This window comes from Leuresthes tenuis, unplaced genomic scaffold, assembly GCF_036924035.1.
Source record: "Leuresthes tenuis unplaced genomic scaffold, fLeuTen1.0.hap1 SCAF_63, whole genome shotgun sequence".
NCBI lineage: Eukaryota > Metazoa > Chordata > Actinopteri > Atheriniformes > Atherinopsidae > Leuresthes > Leuresthes tenuis.
The window spans coordinates 214,185-232,395 of NW_027325417.1; the positions used below are offsets into that span (position 1 = coordinate 214,185).

Consider the following 18,211-nt stretch of genomic DNA (forward strand, 5'->3'; position numbering starts at 1 on the left):
CGGGAGAGGTGGTGTTCGGCTGCAAGTAGGTGTGAATGTCCAGCCATAATTACTCACAAATGGGTAAGAAAAGGTAGTATTGCCAGACCATACATGATCAAAACAGGGAGCGGAGGTGGTTAAGCTGCAAGAAGGTGTTAATGTCCCACTAAGGTTTGTAAAAAGCGGGTAAGAAAAGGTGCGAATGCCCGACAATGTATGATCAAAAGAGGGAGCGGAGGTTTTCGGCTGAAAGAAGGTCTGAATGTCCAACCATAATTTGTAAAAACCGGGGAAGAAAAGGCTCGAAAGCCCGACTATACACCATCAAAAGCTGGAGCGGAGGTGTTCAGCTGCAAGAAGGTCTGAATGTCCATCAATAATTGCTAGAAAACATGAAAGAGAATTTTCGAATATCAAACCGCACATGATAATAAGCGGGAGAGGAGGTGTTCAGCTGCAAGAAGGTGTGAATGTCCACCCATAATTACTGAAAAATGGGTAAGAAAAGGTGCGAATTCCCAACCATACATCATCAAATGCACGAGTGGATGTGTTCGGCTACAAGAAGGTTTGAATGTCCGACCATAGTTTGTAAAAAGCGGGTAAGAAAAGGTTCGAATGCCCAAACATACACCATCAAAAGAGGGAGCGGAGGTGTTCCGCTGTAAGAAGGTGTGAATGTCCGATCATAGTTGGTAAAAAGCGGGTAAGAAAAGGTTAAAATACCCGACTGTACACAATCAATAAGCGGGAGCGGAGTTGTTCGGCTACTAAAAGGTGTGAAAGTCCGACCCTGGTTTTAAAAAGCGGGTAAGAAAAGGTTCGAATGCCCGAACATACACCATCAAAAGAGGTAGCGGAGGTGTTCCGCTGCAAGAAGGTGTGAACGTCCGACCAAAGTTTGTGAAAAAGCAGTTAAGAAAAGGTTCGAATATCTAACCAAACATAATCAAAAGCGGGAGCAGAGCTGTTCAACTGCAAGTAGGTGTGAATGTCAGAGAATAATTTGCAAAAAGCTGATGAGAAAGGGTGAGAAATCTCGACTATACACCATCAAATGCGGTAGCGGAGTTGTTCGGCTGTGAGTAGGTGTGATTCTCCAACCATAATTGCTGAAAAATGTGTTAGAAAAGGTAAGAATGCCGGTCCATACATCATCAAAAGCGGGAGAGGTGGTGTTCGGCTGCAAGTAGGTGTGAATGTCCATTAATAATTGCTTTAAAACATGAAAGAAAATTTTCGAATATCAAACCTTACATGATCATTAGCGGGAGAGGAGGTGTTCAGCTGCAAGAAGGTGTGAATATCCACCCATAATTACTGAAAAATGGGTAGGAAAAGATGCGAATGTCCAACCATAAATCATCAAAAGAGGGAGCGGAGGTGTTCCGCTGTAAGACGGTGTGAATGTCCGACCATAGATAGTAAAAAGCGGGTAAGAAAAGGTTAAATTACCCGACTGTACACAATCAAAAGAGGGAGCGGAGTTGTTCAGCTAAGAGAAGGTGTGAAAGTCCGACATTGGTTTGTAAAAAGCGGGTAAGAAAAGGTTCGTATGCCCGAATATACACCATCAAAAGCGGAAGCGGAGGTGTTCGGCTGCAAGATATTGTGAACGTCCGACCAAAGTTTGTGAAAAGCAGTTAAGAAAAGGTTCGAATATCTAACCAAACATAATCAAAAGCGGGAGCAGAGCTGTTCGACTGCAAGTAGGTGTGAATATCAGATCATAATTTGCAAAAAGCTGTTGAGAAAGGGTGAGAATGCCCGACTATACACTATCAAATGTGGGAGCGGAGGTGTTCGTCTGTGAGTAGGTGTGAATGTCCGACCATAATTGCTGAAAAATGTGTTAGAAAAGGTAAGAATGCCGGACCATATATCATCAAAAGCGGGAGAGGTTGTGTTCGGCTGCAAGTAGGTGTGAATGTCCAGCCATAATTACTTACAAACGGGTAAGAAAAGGTACTATTGCCAGACCATATATGATCAAAACAGGGAGCGGAGGTGGTTCAGCTGCAAGAAGGTTTGAATGTCCGACTAAAGTTTGTAAAAAGCGGGTAAGACAAGGTGTGAATGCCCGACAATGTATGATCAAAAGAGGAGCGGAGTTTTTCGGCTGCAAGAAGGTCTGAATGTCCACCCATAATTACTGAAAAATGGGTAAGAAAAGGTGCGAAAGCCCAACCGCACATGATCATAAGTGGATGAGAAGGTGTTCGACTGCAAGTAGGTGTGAATGTAAGATCATAATTTGTAAAAAGCGGGTAAGAAAAGGTAAGAATGCCCAACCATAAATTATCAAAAGCGACAGCAGAGTTTCGGCTCGTATTTATCAATGTCTAGATAGATTTCAACAAAAAACAACGTTGCCGAATCCGAGAATAAGCTTATTTTCATGAGTTCTGCACGATTTCGGATTTTATGTATAAAATGAATTCCTTCACGCAAACTAAGTTAACACTGCTTTGTCCTTCATATGTACCCATTTCTACATATATTTCAAGCATAAACTTTCTCATACTACCCTGAATGAGAAAGAGCCAAACTTGTGATTAAGCCATACGACCCTTTTGAGGAGTTCTGCATGGTTTGGGATTTTATCTATAAAATTAATTCCTTCACTCAAACTATGTTAAAACGGCTTTTACCTTCATATTTATCAATGTCTCGATAGATTTAAACAAAAAAACAACGTTGTACTTTGCAATAAAAGAAAGAGCAAATCAAAAGTTTTAGGAATCCGAGAATAAGCTTATTTTCATGAGTTCTGCACGATTTCGGATTTTATGTATAAAATGAATTCATTCACTCAAACCAAGTTAAAACTGCTTTTTCCATCATATTTATCAATGTCTAGATCGACTTCAACAAAGAACAACATTGTATTTTGCAGTAGAAGAAAGAGCAAAACTGAAGGATCAGGAATCCGAGAATAAGCTTCTTTTCATACGTTCTGCATGATTTGGGATTTTATGTATAAAATGAATACCTTCACTCAAACTAAGTTAACACTGCTTTGTCCTTCATATGTACCCATTTCTACATATATTTCAAGCATAAACTTCCTCATACTACCCTGAATGAGAAAGAGCCACACTTGTGAATAAGCCATACGCCCCTTTTGAGGAGTTCTGCATGATTTGGGATTTTATCTATAAAATCAATTCCTTCACTCAAACTATGTTAAAACGGCTTTTACCTTCATATTTATCAATGTCTAAATAGATTTAAACAAAAAAACAACGTTGTACTTTGCAGTAAAAGAAAGAGCCAATCAAAAGTTTTAGGAATCCGAGAATAAGCTTATTTTCATGAGTTCTGCACGATTTCGGATTTTATGTATAAAATGAATTCATTCACTCAAACCAAGTTAAAACTGCTTTTTCATTCATATTTATCAATGTCTAGATCGACTTCAACAAAGAAAAACATTGTATTTTGCAGTTGAAGAAAGAGCAAAACTGAAGTTTCCTGAACTGATCAGGAATCCGAGAATAAGCTTATTTTCTTATGGGCAAGTGGGAACTGCTTTGTCCTTCATATTTATCAATGTGTAGATGGATTTCAACTTCTTCAAAGTCCAATGTTTTTCTTTGTTGAAGTCGATGTAGACATTGATGAATATGGAAGGACAAATCAGTTTTAACTTGGTTTGAGCAAAGCAATTCATTTTATAGCAAAATCCGAAATCGTGCAGAACTCATGAAAGCAGGCTTATACTCGGATTCCTGAAACTTTAGATTGGCTCTTTCTTTTACTGCAAAGTACAACGTTGTTTTTTTGTTTAAATCTTTGTAGACATGGTAAATATGAAGGACAAATCAGTTTTAACATAGTTTGAGTGAAGTAATGCATTTTATAAGCAAAATCCCAAATCATGCAGAACTCACGAAAAGCTTTTTCTCACTTTTCACTGCTTTTTACAAACTTTGGTCGGACGTTCACACCTTCTTGCATCCGAACACCTCCGCTTCCGCTTTTGATGATGTATATTCGGGCATTCGAACCTTTTATTACCCGCTTTTTACAAACCATTGTTGGACTTTCACACCTTCTTGCAGCCGAACACCACCTCTACCACTTTTGATGATGTATGGTTCAGTATTCTTACTTTTTCTAACACATTTTTCAGCAATTATGGTCGGACATTCACACCTACTCACAGCTGGACACCTCCGCTCCCGCTTTTGATCATACAATGTCGGGACATCGCTCCTTGTCTTACCAGCTTTTTACAAACTTTAGTCGAACATTCACACCTTCTTGCAGCTGAACACCTCCGCTCCCGCTTTTGATGATGTATAGTCGGGCTTTCAAGCCTTTTCTTAACCGGTTTTTACAAATTATGGTTGGACATTCAGACCTTGCAGCCGAACACCTCCGCTCTCTCTTTTGATCATACATTGTCGGGCATTCGCACCTTGTCTTACCCGCTTTTTACAAACTATAGTCAGACATTCCCACCTTGCAGCTGAACCTCCGCTCCCTGTTTTGATCATGTATGGTCTGGCAATACTACCTTTTCTTCCCCCGTTTGTGAGTAATTATGGCTGGACATTCACACCTACTTGCAGTCGAACAGCTCTGCTCCCGCTTTTGATTACGTTTGGTTGGAAATTCGAACCTTTTCTTAACTGCTTTTTACAAACCATGGTCGGACTTTCACACCTTCTTGTAGCCGAACAACTCCGCTCCCGCTATTGATTTTGTACAGTCGGGTATTTTAACCTGTTCTTACCCGCTTTTTACCAACTATGGTCGGACGTTCACACCATCTTACAGCGGAACACCTCCGCTCCCACTTTTTATGGTGTATAGTCGGGCATTCGAACCTTTTCTTACCCGCTATTTACAAACTATGGTAGGACATTCAAACTTTCGTGTATCCGAAAACCACCGTTCTCTCTTTTGATCATACATTGTCGGACATTCGCACCTTTTCTTATCCGCTTTTTACAAACCATGGTCGGACTGTCACATCTTCTTGTAGCCGAACACATCCGCTCCCTCTTTTGATGGTGTATGTTCGGGCATTCAAACCTTTTCTTACCCGCTTTTTCCAAACTATGGTCGGCTATTCACAGCTTCCTCTCCACCATACTTGTATGGTGGAATATTCACACCCACTTGCATCCGAAGACCTCCGCCCCAAATTTTGTTGATATTTAGTCGGACATTCGCACCTTACCCGCTTTTGGAAAACTATGGCCTTCTTGCAGCCAAACACCTCTGATCTCGCTTTTGATGATGTAAGGTTGGGCATTCAGACCTTGCTTCACCTGCTTTTCACCAAATATAGTCGGACATTCACACCTTCTTGCAGCCGAACACTTCCGCTTTTAGTGTTCTATGAGGCATTCACATATTTTTTTTCACCGTATTTTATAGATTATGGTTGGAAATTCTCACCCACTCTCATCCGAAGACCTCTCCTCCCGCTTTTGTTAATATATAGTCGGGCATTCGAACCTTTTGTTACCCGCTTTTTACAAATTATAGTCGAACATTCACACCTACTTGCAGCTGAATACTTCCGCTCCACCTTTTAGGTATGTATGGTTGGCATTTGCACCTCTTTTTATACTGATTGCTGAAGATTAAGTTGTACTTTCTCAAACTACAACATTTTTTTATTTGTTGAAACTTGATTTGAAGTGGATAAATAAGGAGGACAAACAGTTCTAAGTAAGGCTGATAGAAGGAATTAATTTTATAGCAAAATCTGTACTTCGTCATATGTCGAGAGATGCTTATTGCTGAAGTTCTTTCTCATTCTACAAAGTACAACGTTGTTTATCGTTGAAACTTGATTAGACATGAATAAATATGAAGGACAAAGCAGTCTTAACTTGGTTTGAGTTAAGGAATTCGTTTTATAGGAGAATCCGAATTCGTGCATAACTCATAAAATAGAGCTTATTTTCGGATTCCTGAAGAATGATTCTGGTTCTTTCTCATAATACAAAGTTTGTTGTTTATTGTTGAAACTTCATCAGAAGTGAAGAAATAAATGAATGCCTATCAACAAATGTGGGATCTAAACTCTAGTGCTTCCTCTAAAATAATTTCCTTTCTCAATTTAGAAATGTGTGTGTGTAAGTCACAACACCCGTGACACCAAAACGGCTTTCTTTTCTCTACACTCTGCACTATGAGCACACACACCAAATCAGAAAGGCTTTTTTCTCTCTTTTCTACATTATGGACTGTGGGGACACAAAACCGCTCTCTCTCTTTTTTTTTTTTATCGTGTGCCAGGGCGTTGTCTCATGTATTAGATTATGCTTAAGATACGAATAGGTTTATCAGTCACATCAGAATCCATACATACTGATCCTCCCGTAATAAAATGGTCGGATCTTATCAAACACACTTTGTTTCTTGTGACAATCAAGTCAGCGAAACAGCGTATACACGTCAAGACACTGAATCAAGTTTGCCACAAGAACTCATAAGTTTGGCAGTATTGCTCTGCCATCAGCAATGATACACCCATTTTATTTTCGTGAGACATGTGCAAGCACCTGTTCATCTACTGTTCTATCACTATGAATTAGTGATCTATTATCAATAAGGATACTTCTACAACTACTATCAAAGTATGTCCGGACTTCTTATGTTGTCAGTTGCTATATATGAATAAGTGGGTAGCTACTGACAAGCATTAAGCATGTCACACAGCCCAAACATATAACATTTCAGGACACACCACACAGTTAACAACCACAGTGAAGCGTGTCAAAGCCCAAACATGTAACATTCAACAGGACACTTACACAACACATTCAAATCAAACAGGCAGACAACATACAAGAACATATACCCCAGCCGGCATTGCTCCCTGCCTATTTTCGTACAGCACACTATGTGTGCGCACACCTTTATTCACAAACTCTTCAACTTATACTCTTTTACCGAAGCTGCTACAGCTCGATTGGCCAAATACCCTTAGATCCTATTTCGGTGAATTTGACATCTGCCTTGTATGTAACAGATTAGCAGTTTTAATTTAGTTTGAGTGAAGGAATTCATTTTATAGCAAAATCCGAAATCGTGAAGAACTAAGCTTATTCTCGGATTCCTGAATCTTTAGATTTGCTCTTTCTTTTACTGCAAAGTACAATTTTGAGCAGCACTAATGAGTTGTTTCTATTTTTGGCAGGCTTTACCTTTGCGGGTGAAGCCCTTTCTGTCTGTGCAAAAGAAATCTTCTTACTGTGCAGAGTGACTTCTCTGAGTAGAGTCGCCTTACTTGTTGCGACTGTGCCGATGTTCGAAGCTGGAGTGCAAAGTTGTTGCTTGAATGGTGCTTGCTGGAGCGTGCGGGAGTGCAAAGTTATACCATTTAAAAGGGCTGAAGAGTGCTCAGTGCAGCGGGTGGGCGACACTCTGGCCACCTTGAAAACCGAGGTTACATCCAATACCAGGGGCAGCCCAAGTTCTGCCGCAAGTGTGGTGAGCATGGGCACCTGGTTGAGGCTTGTACCAAGGTGTTATGTGGGAAGAGCAGAGAAATTGGGCAAACTTTTGGAGAGTGTCCAAATGGCAGGAAATCTAATCTCTGTGGAGAATTAAATCACCTCTTCAGAGATTGCCCTAAATCTTTTGCCAACAAATTAAAGACGGTAAAGCCACAGTCAAGCCAACAAAGAGAAGGACCAAAGGTGGCAGTTTGTGAACAAAGTGAAGAGGTTGACCCAATAAATTCAAACTTCCCGCCAAAAGCTTGGATTGGAAGTGAGGAGCAAAAAGGGGAGGGGCCTGTAGAGGCCTCACCACTCAGTGTTGAAGTCTGTGAGAATTCACAGGCAGAGGGTGGAGCTACGCTAAATGAGGAGGAAGAGCAGACAGGTGAGTCTAGTGAAGATACTCACCTCCCCGAAGGTCAACAGCCGAAGAGGACGGCATCTGAGCCTCTGATTCCCCAGTGGTATCAGAGAAGAGGGGAAGGGTTAGGTCCCTTTCAGACAGTTCTTCAGTGGAAGAACCTAGAGTCTTCCCCTCCGACTCACCAAATGAGGTCTCCTTTTTAACTTCAGCTCTGCACTCGACCCCCAGGGACTCAAAGTTAAATGCAACATTGCGTCAGAGGCCAACACCGAGAGTCCGAAAAGGAAATATAGATCACCCTACTCACTTTTCACCTAAAGAAATGAAGGAAGAGCTAGTTTCCCAAGAAATAACCTGTGTGTAATTTGTTTTGATAACTTAGAAAAACGAAAATGACATACCTACTTTCCTTTATGCTTTTAATGGTTCTCACCTTCTCAACACTAAATGTGAGAAGTGTGAAATCAAAGACAAGAGCCCAGAGTATTTTATCCTTCTTAGACTCCATAAAATCAGATGTGTTTTTAATACAAGAATGTGGACTACCTTTTTTAAAAAACCATAGACAATGGGAGGAAATGTGGCCCCATTTATCGATATGGAGTGGCTCAAATCAAAATAAAAATGATGGTGTGGCCATTCTAATTAAAAATCCGCATGTTCTGGTGAAAGGTAGCACAGTGGTGAGAGACGGACGGGCACTTTTAGCACACTTGAATTTTATGGGGCAAGACTTTAACCTCTTAAATATTTATGGTTTCAATGGAAAAAATGAAAGGTATGACCTTTTAGAAGATATACAGCTTTACATGCTAGGGCAAGTACCTTTAGTTGTAGGAGGGGATTTTAACTGTATCTTGAGCAGGAAAGATAGAAAAAGAGCAGGGGTAGATTTTAAAGTGGATAAGACTTCGATTTTACTTCAGGGCATATGCAGGGATTTTAAGCTTACTGACTGTTTTAAAACCATGCATCCCAGAGAGGAGGGCTTCACCTGGTTTAGTCATGATGGCACCAGAGCCTCTCGCATTGATTATTTCTTTACTAGAGATTGCCCACCCACTGATGTTAGATTAACCCCTGTTTTCTTTTCAGACCACCTTATGCTCTCCTGCACCCTTTCACCCCCTTCTGGTGTGACGGTAGGAAGTGGTCTGTGGAAACTCAACTGTTCCCTGTTGGAGGATGAAATCATAGTCAGTCAGTACAGGGAATGTTATAAAGAGTGGCAGACCCTTCAAGACCTCTACGAAACACATGCACAATGGTGGGAAATGGTGAAGGAAACGACCCAGACTTTTTTTAAACAGCAAGGTAAACGTAAAAAAAGGAAAGAGAATAGATGTATGATGGGACTACATAAACGCTTACAGCGCTACTTTAAACTAAATCAGTGTGGCATAGACTTTAAAGAAGAAATCAAAGATGTCAAAAAGGAAATGTCAGTTTTAGCAGAAATAAAGAGTAAAGGAATTTTTGTAAGAAGCAGGGAGCAGGAAATTGAGGAAGGTGAAAAAGAAAGAAAGTTATAAATAAAAAGGAGTGTATTCAAAATCTAAAAAGAGAAGATGGGTTTTTAACAAAATCCACACAAGAGATGATTGAAACTGTACATACCTTTTATAGTAACATGTACAAAGAGAAACCAGTGCACTTGGAAACATCGGCAGAAATCTTAAAATTCGTTGACAAAACCGTAAAAGAGAATGCACACTTGACACAGAATTTTACTGCTTTAGAGTTAAAAAAATGCCTGACAGGTTTTAAGAGAAGTCGAGCTCCGGGTTTAGACGGGCTTCCTGCAGAATTCTATCTGACCTATTGGGACCTTTTATCATCAGACATTTTAGATGTTTTTAAAGATTTTGAAAAACTCGACCGACTGCCTGACAGTTTTAGAGTGGGAATAGTGACTCTACTTTATAAAAAAAATGATAAGACTGACCTAAAGAATTGGAGGCCCATCACACTTTTAAACTTTGACTGTAAACTTTTTAGCAAGGTTTTAGCGACACGGATGTCCTCTGTTTTAGAGGAGGTAATTCACCCAGACCAAGCTTGTGCCATCTCAGGGAGACAACTCACCGACAGCCTCGTACTGATTCGAGACATCATTGATTACGCTAGAGACAGAAACACCCGGCTTGTCATCTTAAATTTAGACTTTGAAAAAGCATTTGATCGGGTCTCGCATCAATATCTCTTTCAGGTGTTGCAGCCATCGAAAAGGGCCCGATTGTTCCTACTTGGTGAGCTTTGCTTGGTTGAGACGCTTGCCCCCCCCCCCCTGCTCCTCGGCTGACCAAGTAGAAACAATCTATTCGATGGCTGCCTTGTCTTGTAAGGCGACTCTACTCAGAGAAGTCACTCTGCAAAGTAGCAAGATTTCTTTTGCACAGACAGAAAGGGCTTCACCCGCAAAGGTAAAGCCTGCCAATAATAGAAACAACTCATTAGTGCTGCTCTCCACGGAAGTCTTTAGTAAAAGGCGAAAGACTTGTATGTTATGAAGAGAAACCAGAGTACGATTATCCGTCACTGCGGGAGCAGGGCATCAGGCTAGTTGGTATAGCCACCTTCCCCATGGTGAGCTTTGCTTGGTTGAGACGCTTGCCCCCCCCCCTCTTGCTCCTCGGCTGACCAAGTAGGAACAATCGGGCCCTATTCGATGGCTGCCTTGTCTTTTACTCTATGCAAAAGACAAGGCAGCAACAAAAACACCACGAGAATCCCGTATTGAGGCTTTGTTCTGACCGCTCATTCGGTGTCGCGTTTCTTTCAAGCAATTCTCCCGGTTAGCCGACACTCGGCTCGCTCCCATAGCCGTGTTAAAGTCTACTTCGCATTCACTCTTTTTTCTCTGCAGACTCTTGGGATTTTATCTATAAAATGAATTCCTTCACTCAAACTATGTTAAAACTGCTTTGTCGTTCATATTTACCATGTCTAGAAAGATTTAAGCAAAAAAAACAACGTTGTACTTTGCAGTAAAAGAAAGAGCAAATCTAAAGTTTCAGGAATCCGAGAATAAGCTTACTTTCATGAGTGCTTCACGATTTCGGATTTTGCTATAAAATGAATTCCTTCACTCAAACTAAATTAAAACTGCTAAACCGCTAATCTGTTACATGTAAGGCAGATGTCAAATTCACCGAAATAGGATCTAAGGGTATTCGGCCAATCGAGCTGTAGCAGCTTCGGTAAAAGAGTATAAGTTGAAGAGTTTGTGAATAAAGGTGTGCGCACACATAGTGTGCTGTACGAAAATAGGCAGGGAGCAATGCCGGCTGGGGTATATGTTCTTGTATGTTGTCTGACTGTTTGATTTGAATGTGTTGTGTAAGTGTCCTGTTGAATGTTACATGTTTGGGCTTTGACACGCTTCACTGTGGTTGTTAACTGTGTGGTGTGTCCTGAAATGTTATATGTTTGGGCTGTGTGACATGCTTAATGCTTGTCAGTAGCTACCCACTTATTCATATATAGCAACTGACAACATAAGAAGTCCGGACATACTTTGATAGTAGTTGTAGAAGTATCCTTATTGATAATAGATCACTAATTCATAGTGATAGAACAGTAGATGAACAGGTGCTTGCACATGTCTCACGAAAATAAAATGGGTGTATCATTGCTGATGGCAGAGCAATACTGCCAAACTTATGAGTTCTTGTGGCAAACTTGATTCAGTGTCTTGACGTGTATACGCTGTTTCGCTGACTTGATTGTCACAAGAAACAAAGTGTGTTTGATAAGATCCGACCATTTTATTACGGGAGGATCAATATGTATGGATTCTGATGTGACTGATAAACCCATTCGTATCTTAAGCATAATCTAATACATGAGACAACGCCCTGGCACACGATAAAAAAAAAAAAGAGAGAGAGCGGTTTTGTGTCCCCACAGTCCATAATGTAGAAAAGAGAGAAAAAAGCCTTTCTGATTTGGTGTGTGTGCTCATAGTGCAGAGTGTAGAGAAAAGAAAGCCGTTTTGGTGTCACGGGTGTTGTGACTTACACACACACATTTCTAAATTGAGAAAGGAAATTATTTTAGAGGAAGCACTAGAGTTTAGATCCCACATTTGTTGATAGGCATTCATTTATTTCTTCACTTCTGATGAAGTTTCAACAATAAACAACAAACTTTGTATTATGAGAAAGAACCAGAATCATTCTTCAGGAATCCGAAAATAAGCTCTATTTTATGAGTTATGCACGAATTCGGATTCTCCTATAAAACGAATTCCTTAACTCAAACCAAGTTAAGACTGTTTTGTCCTTCATATTTATTCATGTCTAATCAAGTTTCAACGATAAACAACGTTGTACTTTGTAGAATGAGAAAGAACTTCTTCAGCAATAAGCATCTCTCGACATATGACGAAATAAAGATTTTGCTATAAAATTAATTCCTTCTATCAGCCTGACTTAAAACTGTTTGTCCTCCTTATTTATCCACTTCAAATCAAGTTTCAACAATTAAAAAAAAATTGTAGTTTGAGAAAGAACAACTTAATCTTCAGCAATCAGTATAAAAAGAGGTGCAAATGCCAACCATACATACCTAAAAGGTGGAGCGGAAGTATTCAGCTGCAAGTAGGTGTGAATGTTCGACTATAATTTGTAAAAAGCGGGTAAGAAAAGGTTCGAATGCCCGACTATATATTAACAAAAGCGGGAGGAGAGGTCTTCGGATGAGAGTGGGTGAGAATTTGCAACCATAATCTATAAAATACGGTGAAAAAATATATGTGAATGCCTCATAGAACACTAAAAGCGGAAGTGTTCGGCTGCAAGAAGGTGTGAATGTCCGACTATATTTGGTGAAAAGCAGGTGAAGCAAGGTCTGAATGCCCAACCTTACATCATCAAAAGCGAGATCAGAGGTGTTTGGCTGCAAGAAGGCCATAGTTTGCCAAAAGCGGGTAAGGTGCGAATGACCGACTAAATATCAACAAAAGTGGGGGCGGAGGTCTTCGGATGCAAGTGGGTGTGAATATCCCACCATACAAGTATGGTGGAGAGGAAGCTGTGAATGGCCGACCATAGTAAAAGGCGGGTGAGAGAAGGTGCGAATGTCAAACCATACATAATCAAAAGAAGGAGCGGAGGTGTTCTGCTGTAAGAAGGTGTGAATGTCCAACCATAGTTGGTAAAAAGCGGGTAAGAAAAGGTTAAAATACCCGACTGTACACAATCAATAGCGGGAGCGGAGTTGTTCGGCTACAAGAAGGTGTGAAAGTCCGACCATGGTTTGTAAAAACCGGGAAGAAAAGGCTCGAAAGCCCGACTATACACCATCAAAAAGAAGGTTTGAATGTCCATCAATAATTGCTTTAAAACAAGAAAGTAAATTTTCGAATATCAAACCGCACATGATCATAAGCGGGAGAGGAGGTGTTCGGCTGCAAGAAGGTGTGAATGTCTACCCATAATTCAAGAAAAATGGGTAAAAAAAAGGTGCGAATGCCTAACAATACATTATCAAAAGCAGGTGTGAATGTCAGATCATAATTTGTAAAAAGCTGATGAGAAAGGGTGAGAATGCCCGACTATACACCATCAAATGCGGGAGCGGAGGTGTTCGGCTCTGAGTAGGTGTGAATGTCCGACCATAATTGCTGAAGAATGTGTTAGAAAAGGTAAGAATGCTGGACCATACACCATCAAATGCGGGAGCGGAGGTGTTCGGCTCTGAGTAGGTGTGAATGTCCGACCATAATTGCTGAAGAATGTGTTAGAAAAGGTGCGAATGCCTGACAATGTATGATCAAAAGCGGGAGCGGAGGTGTTCAGCTAGAAGAAGGTCTACATGTCCATCAATAATTGCTAGAAAACATGAAAGAAACTTTTCGAAAATCAAACCGCACATGATCATAAGTGGGATAGGAGGTGTTCAGCTGCAAGGTGTGAATGTCCACCCATAATTCCTGAAAAATGGGCAAAAAAAAGGTGTGAATGCCCAACCATACATCATCAAAAGCAGGAGTGGAAGTGTTCGGCTACAAGAAGGTGTGAACGTCCAACCAAAATATGTAAAAAGAAGTTAAGAAAAGGTTCGAATATCCAACCAAACATAATCAAAAGCGGGAGCAGAGCTGTTCGACTGCAAGTAGGTGTGAATGTCAGATCATAATTTGTAAAAAGCTGATGAGAAAGGGTGAGAATGCCCGACTATACACCATCAAATGCGGGAGCGGAGGTGTTCGGCTCTGAGTAGGTGTGAATGTCCGACCAAAATATGTAAAAAGAAGTTAAGAAAAGGTTCGAATATCCAACCAAACATAATCAAAAGCGGGAGCAGAGCTGTTCGACTGCAAGTAGGTGTGAATGTCAGATCATAATTTGTAAAAAGCTGATGAGAAAGGGTGAGAATGCCCGACTATACACCATCAAATGCGGGAGCGGAGGTGTTCGGCTATGAGTAGGTGTGAATGTCCGACCATAATTGCTGAAGAATGTGTTAGAAAAGGTAAGAATGCTGGACCATACATCATCAAAAGCGGGAGAGGTGGTGTTCGGCTGCAAAAAGGTGTGACTGTTCGACTAAAGTTTGTAAAAAGTGGGTAAGACAAGGTGCGAATGCCTGACAATGTATGATCAAAAGCGGGAGTGGAGGTGTTCAGCTGCAAGAAGGTCTACATGTCCATCAATAATTGCTAGAAAACATGAAAGAAACTTTTCGAAAATCAAACCGCACATGATCATAAGTGGGATAGGAGGTGTTCAGCTGCAAGGTGTGAATGTCCACCCATAATTCCTGAAAAATGGGCAAAAAAAAGGTGTGAATGCCCAACCATACATCATCAAAAGCAGGAGTGGAAGTGTTCGGCTACAAGAAGGTGTGAACGTCCAACCAAAATATGTAAAAAGAAGTTAAGAAAAGGTTCAAATATCCAACCAAACATAATCAAAAGCGGGAGCAGAGCTGTTCGACAGCAAGTAGGTGTGAATGTCAGATCATAATTTGCAAAAAGCTGAAGAGAAAGGGTGAGAATGCCCGACTATACACCATCAAATGCGGGAACGGAGTTGTTCGGCTGTGAGTAGGTGTGAATCTCCGACCATAATTGCTGAAAAATGTGTTAGAAAAGGTAAGAATGCCGGTCCATACATCATCAAAAGCGGGAGAGGTTGTGTTCGGCTGCAAGTAGGTGTGAATGTCCAGCCATAATTACTCACAAACGGGTAAGAAAAGGTAGTATTGCCAGACCATATATGATCAAAACAGGGAGCGGAGGTGGTTCAGCTGCAAGAAGGTTTGAATGTCCGACTAAAGTTCAAATATATTAACAAAAGCGGGAGGAGAGGTCTTCGGATGAGATTGGTTGAAAATTTCCGACCATAATGTATAAAATGCGGTGAAAAAAAGGTGTGATAGAACACTAAAAGGTGGAGCGGAAGTGTTCGGCTGCAAGAAGGTGTGAATGTCCGACTATATTTGGTGAAAAGCAGGTGAAGCAAGGTCTGAATGCCCAACCTTACATCATCAAAAGCGAGATCAGAGGTGTTTGGCTGCAAGAAGGCCATAGTTTGCCAAAAGCGGGTAAGGTGCGAATATCCGACTAAATATCAACAAAATTTGGGGCAGAGGGCTTCGGATGCAAGTGGGTGTGAATATCCCACCATACAAGTATGGTGGAGAGGAAGCTGTGAATGGCCGACCATAGTAAAAGGCGGGTGAGAGAAGGTGCGAATGTCAAACCATACATAATCAAAAGAAGGAGCGGAGGTGTTCTGCTGTAAGAAGGTGTGAATGTCCAACCATAGTTGGTAAAAAGCGGGTAAGAAAAGGTTAAAATACCCGACTGTACACAATCAATAGCGGGAGCGGAGTTGTTCGGCTACAAGAAGGTGTGAAAGTCCGACCATGGTTTGTAAAAACCGGGAAGAAAAGGCTCGAAAGCCCGACTATACACCATCAAAAAGAAGGTTTGAATGTCCATCAATAATTGCTTTAAAACAAGAAAGTAAATTTTCGAATATCAAACCGCACATGATCATAAGCGGGAGAGGAGGTGTTCGGCTGCAAGAAGGTGTGAATGTCTACCCATAATTCAAGAAAAATGGGTAAAAAAAAGGTGCGAATGCCTAACAATACATTATCAAAAGCAGGTGTGAATGTCAGATCATAATTTGTAAAAAGCTGATGAGAAAGGGTGAGAATGCCCGACTATACACCATCAAATGCGGGAGCGGAGGTGTTCGGCTCTGAGTAGGTGTGAATGTCCGACCATAATTGCTGAAGAATGTGTTAGAAAAGGTAAGAATGCTGGACCATACACCATCAAATGCGGGAGCGGAGGTGTTCGGCTCTGAGTAGGTGTGAATGTCAGATCATAATTTGCAAAAAGCTGATGAGAAAGGGTGAGAATGCCCGACTATACACCATCAAATGCGGGAGCGGAGTTGTTCGGCTGTGAGTAGGTGTGAATCTCCAACCATAATTGCTGAAAAATGTGTTAGAAAAGGTAAGAATGCCGGTCCATACATCATCAAAAGCGAGAGAGGTTGTGTTCGGCTGCAAGCAGGTGTGAATGTCCAGCCATAATTACTCACAAACGGGTAAGAAAAGGTAGTATTGCCAGACCATATATGATCAAAACAGGGAGCGGAGGTGGTTCAGCTGCAAGAAGGTTTGAATGTCCGACTAAAGTTCAAATATATTAACAAAAGCGGGAGGAGAGGTCTTCGGATGAGAGTGGTTGAAAATTTCCGACCATAATGTATAAAATGCAGTGAAAAAAAGGTGTGATAGAACACTAAAAGGTGGAGCGGAAGTGTTCGGCTGCAAGAAGGTGTGAATGTCCGACTATATTTGGTGAAAAGCAGGTGAAGCAAGGTCTGAATGCCCAACCTTACATCATCAAAAGCGAGATCAGAGGTGTTTGGCTGCAAGAAGGCCATAGTTTGCCAAAAGCGGGTAAGGTGCGAATGTCCGACTAAATATCAACAAAATTTGGGGCAGAGGTCTTCGGATGCAAGTGGGTGTGAATATCCCACCATACAAGTATGGTGGAGAGGAAGCTGTGAATAGCCGACCATAGTTTGGAAAAAGCGGGTAAGAAAAGGTGCGAATGTCCGATAATGTAGGATCAAAAGAGAGAGCGGAGGTTTTCGGATACAAGAAGGTTTGAATGTCCCACCATAGTTTGTAAAAAGCGGGTAAGAAAAGGTTCGAATGCCCGACTATACACCATCAAAAGCGGGAGCGGAGGTGTTCCGCTGTAAGACGGTGTGAATGTCCGACCATAGTTGGTAAAAAGCGGGTAAGAAAAGGTTAAAATACCCGACTGTACACAATCAATAGCGGGAGCGGAGTTGTTCGGCTACAAGAAGGTGTGAAAGTCCGACCATGGTTTGTAAAAAGCAGTTAAGAAAATGTTCGAATATCCAACCAAACATAATCAAAAGCGGGAGCAGAGCTGTTCGACTGCAAGTAGGTGTGAATGTCCAGCCATAATTACTCACAAACGGGGGAAGAAAAGGTAGTATTGCCAGACCATACATGATCAAAACAGGGAGCGGAGGTTCAGCTGCAAGGTGTGAATGTCTGACTATAGTTTGTAAAAAGCGGGTAAGACAAGGTGCGAATGCCCGACAATGTATAATCAAAAGAGAGAACGGAGGTGTTCGGCTGCAAGGTCTGAATGTCCAACCATAATTTGTAAAAACCGGGTAAGAAAAGGCTCGAAAGCCCGACTATACATCATCAAAAGCGGGAGCGGAGGTGTTCAGCTGCAAGAAGGTGTGAATGTTCGACTAAAGTTTGTAAAAATCTGGTAAGACAAGGAGCGATGTCCCGACATTGTATGATCAAAAGCGGGAGCGGAGGTGTCCAGCTGTGAGTAGGTGTGAATGTCCGACCATAATTGCTGAAAAATGTGTTAGAAAAGGTAAGAATACTGGACCATACATCATCAAAAGCGGGAGAGGTGGTGTTCGGCTGCAAGAAGGTGTGAAAGTCCGACAATGGTTTGTAAAAAGCGGGTAATAAAAGGTTCGAATGCCCGAATATACATAATCAAAAACGGAAGCGGAGTTGTTCGGATGCAAGAAGGTGTGAACGTCCGACCAAAGTTTGTAAAAAGCATTGAAAAGCGAGAAAAAGCTTTTCGTGAGTTCAGCATGATTTGGGATTTTGCTTATAAAATGCATTACTTCACTCAAACTATGTTAAAACTGATTTGTCCTTCATATTTACCATGTCTAGAAAGATTTAAACAAAAAAACAACGTTGTACTTTGCAGTAAAAGAAAGAGCAAATCTAAAGTTTCAGGAATCCGAGTATAAGCCTGCTTTCATGAGTTCTGCACGATTTCGGATTTTGCTATAAAATGAATTGCTTTGCTCAAACCAAGTTAAAACTGCTTTGTCCTTCCATATTCATC

At 41.2% G+C, this 18,211-nt stretch overlaps 1 non-coding gene across 1 annotated transcript; it reads right to left on the reverse strand.

Annotated features, from left to right (window-relative positions):
- Positions 1-10,227: 10,227 nt before the first annotated feature.
- LOC140285894 (U5 spliceosomal RNA) lies at positions 10,228-10,341 on the reverse strand. The gene has a single exon (XR_011910834.1). It is a non-coding gene; the product is annotated as a U5 spliceosomal RNA (small nuclear RNA).
- Positions 10,342-18,211: the final 7,870 nt, after the last annotated feature.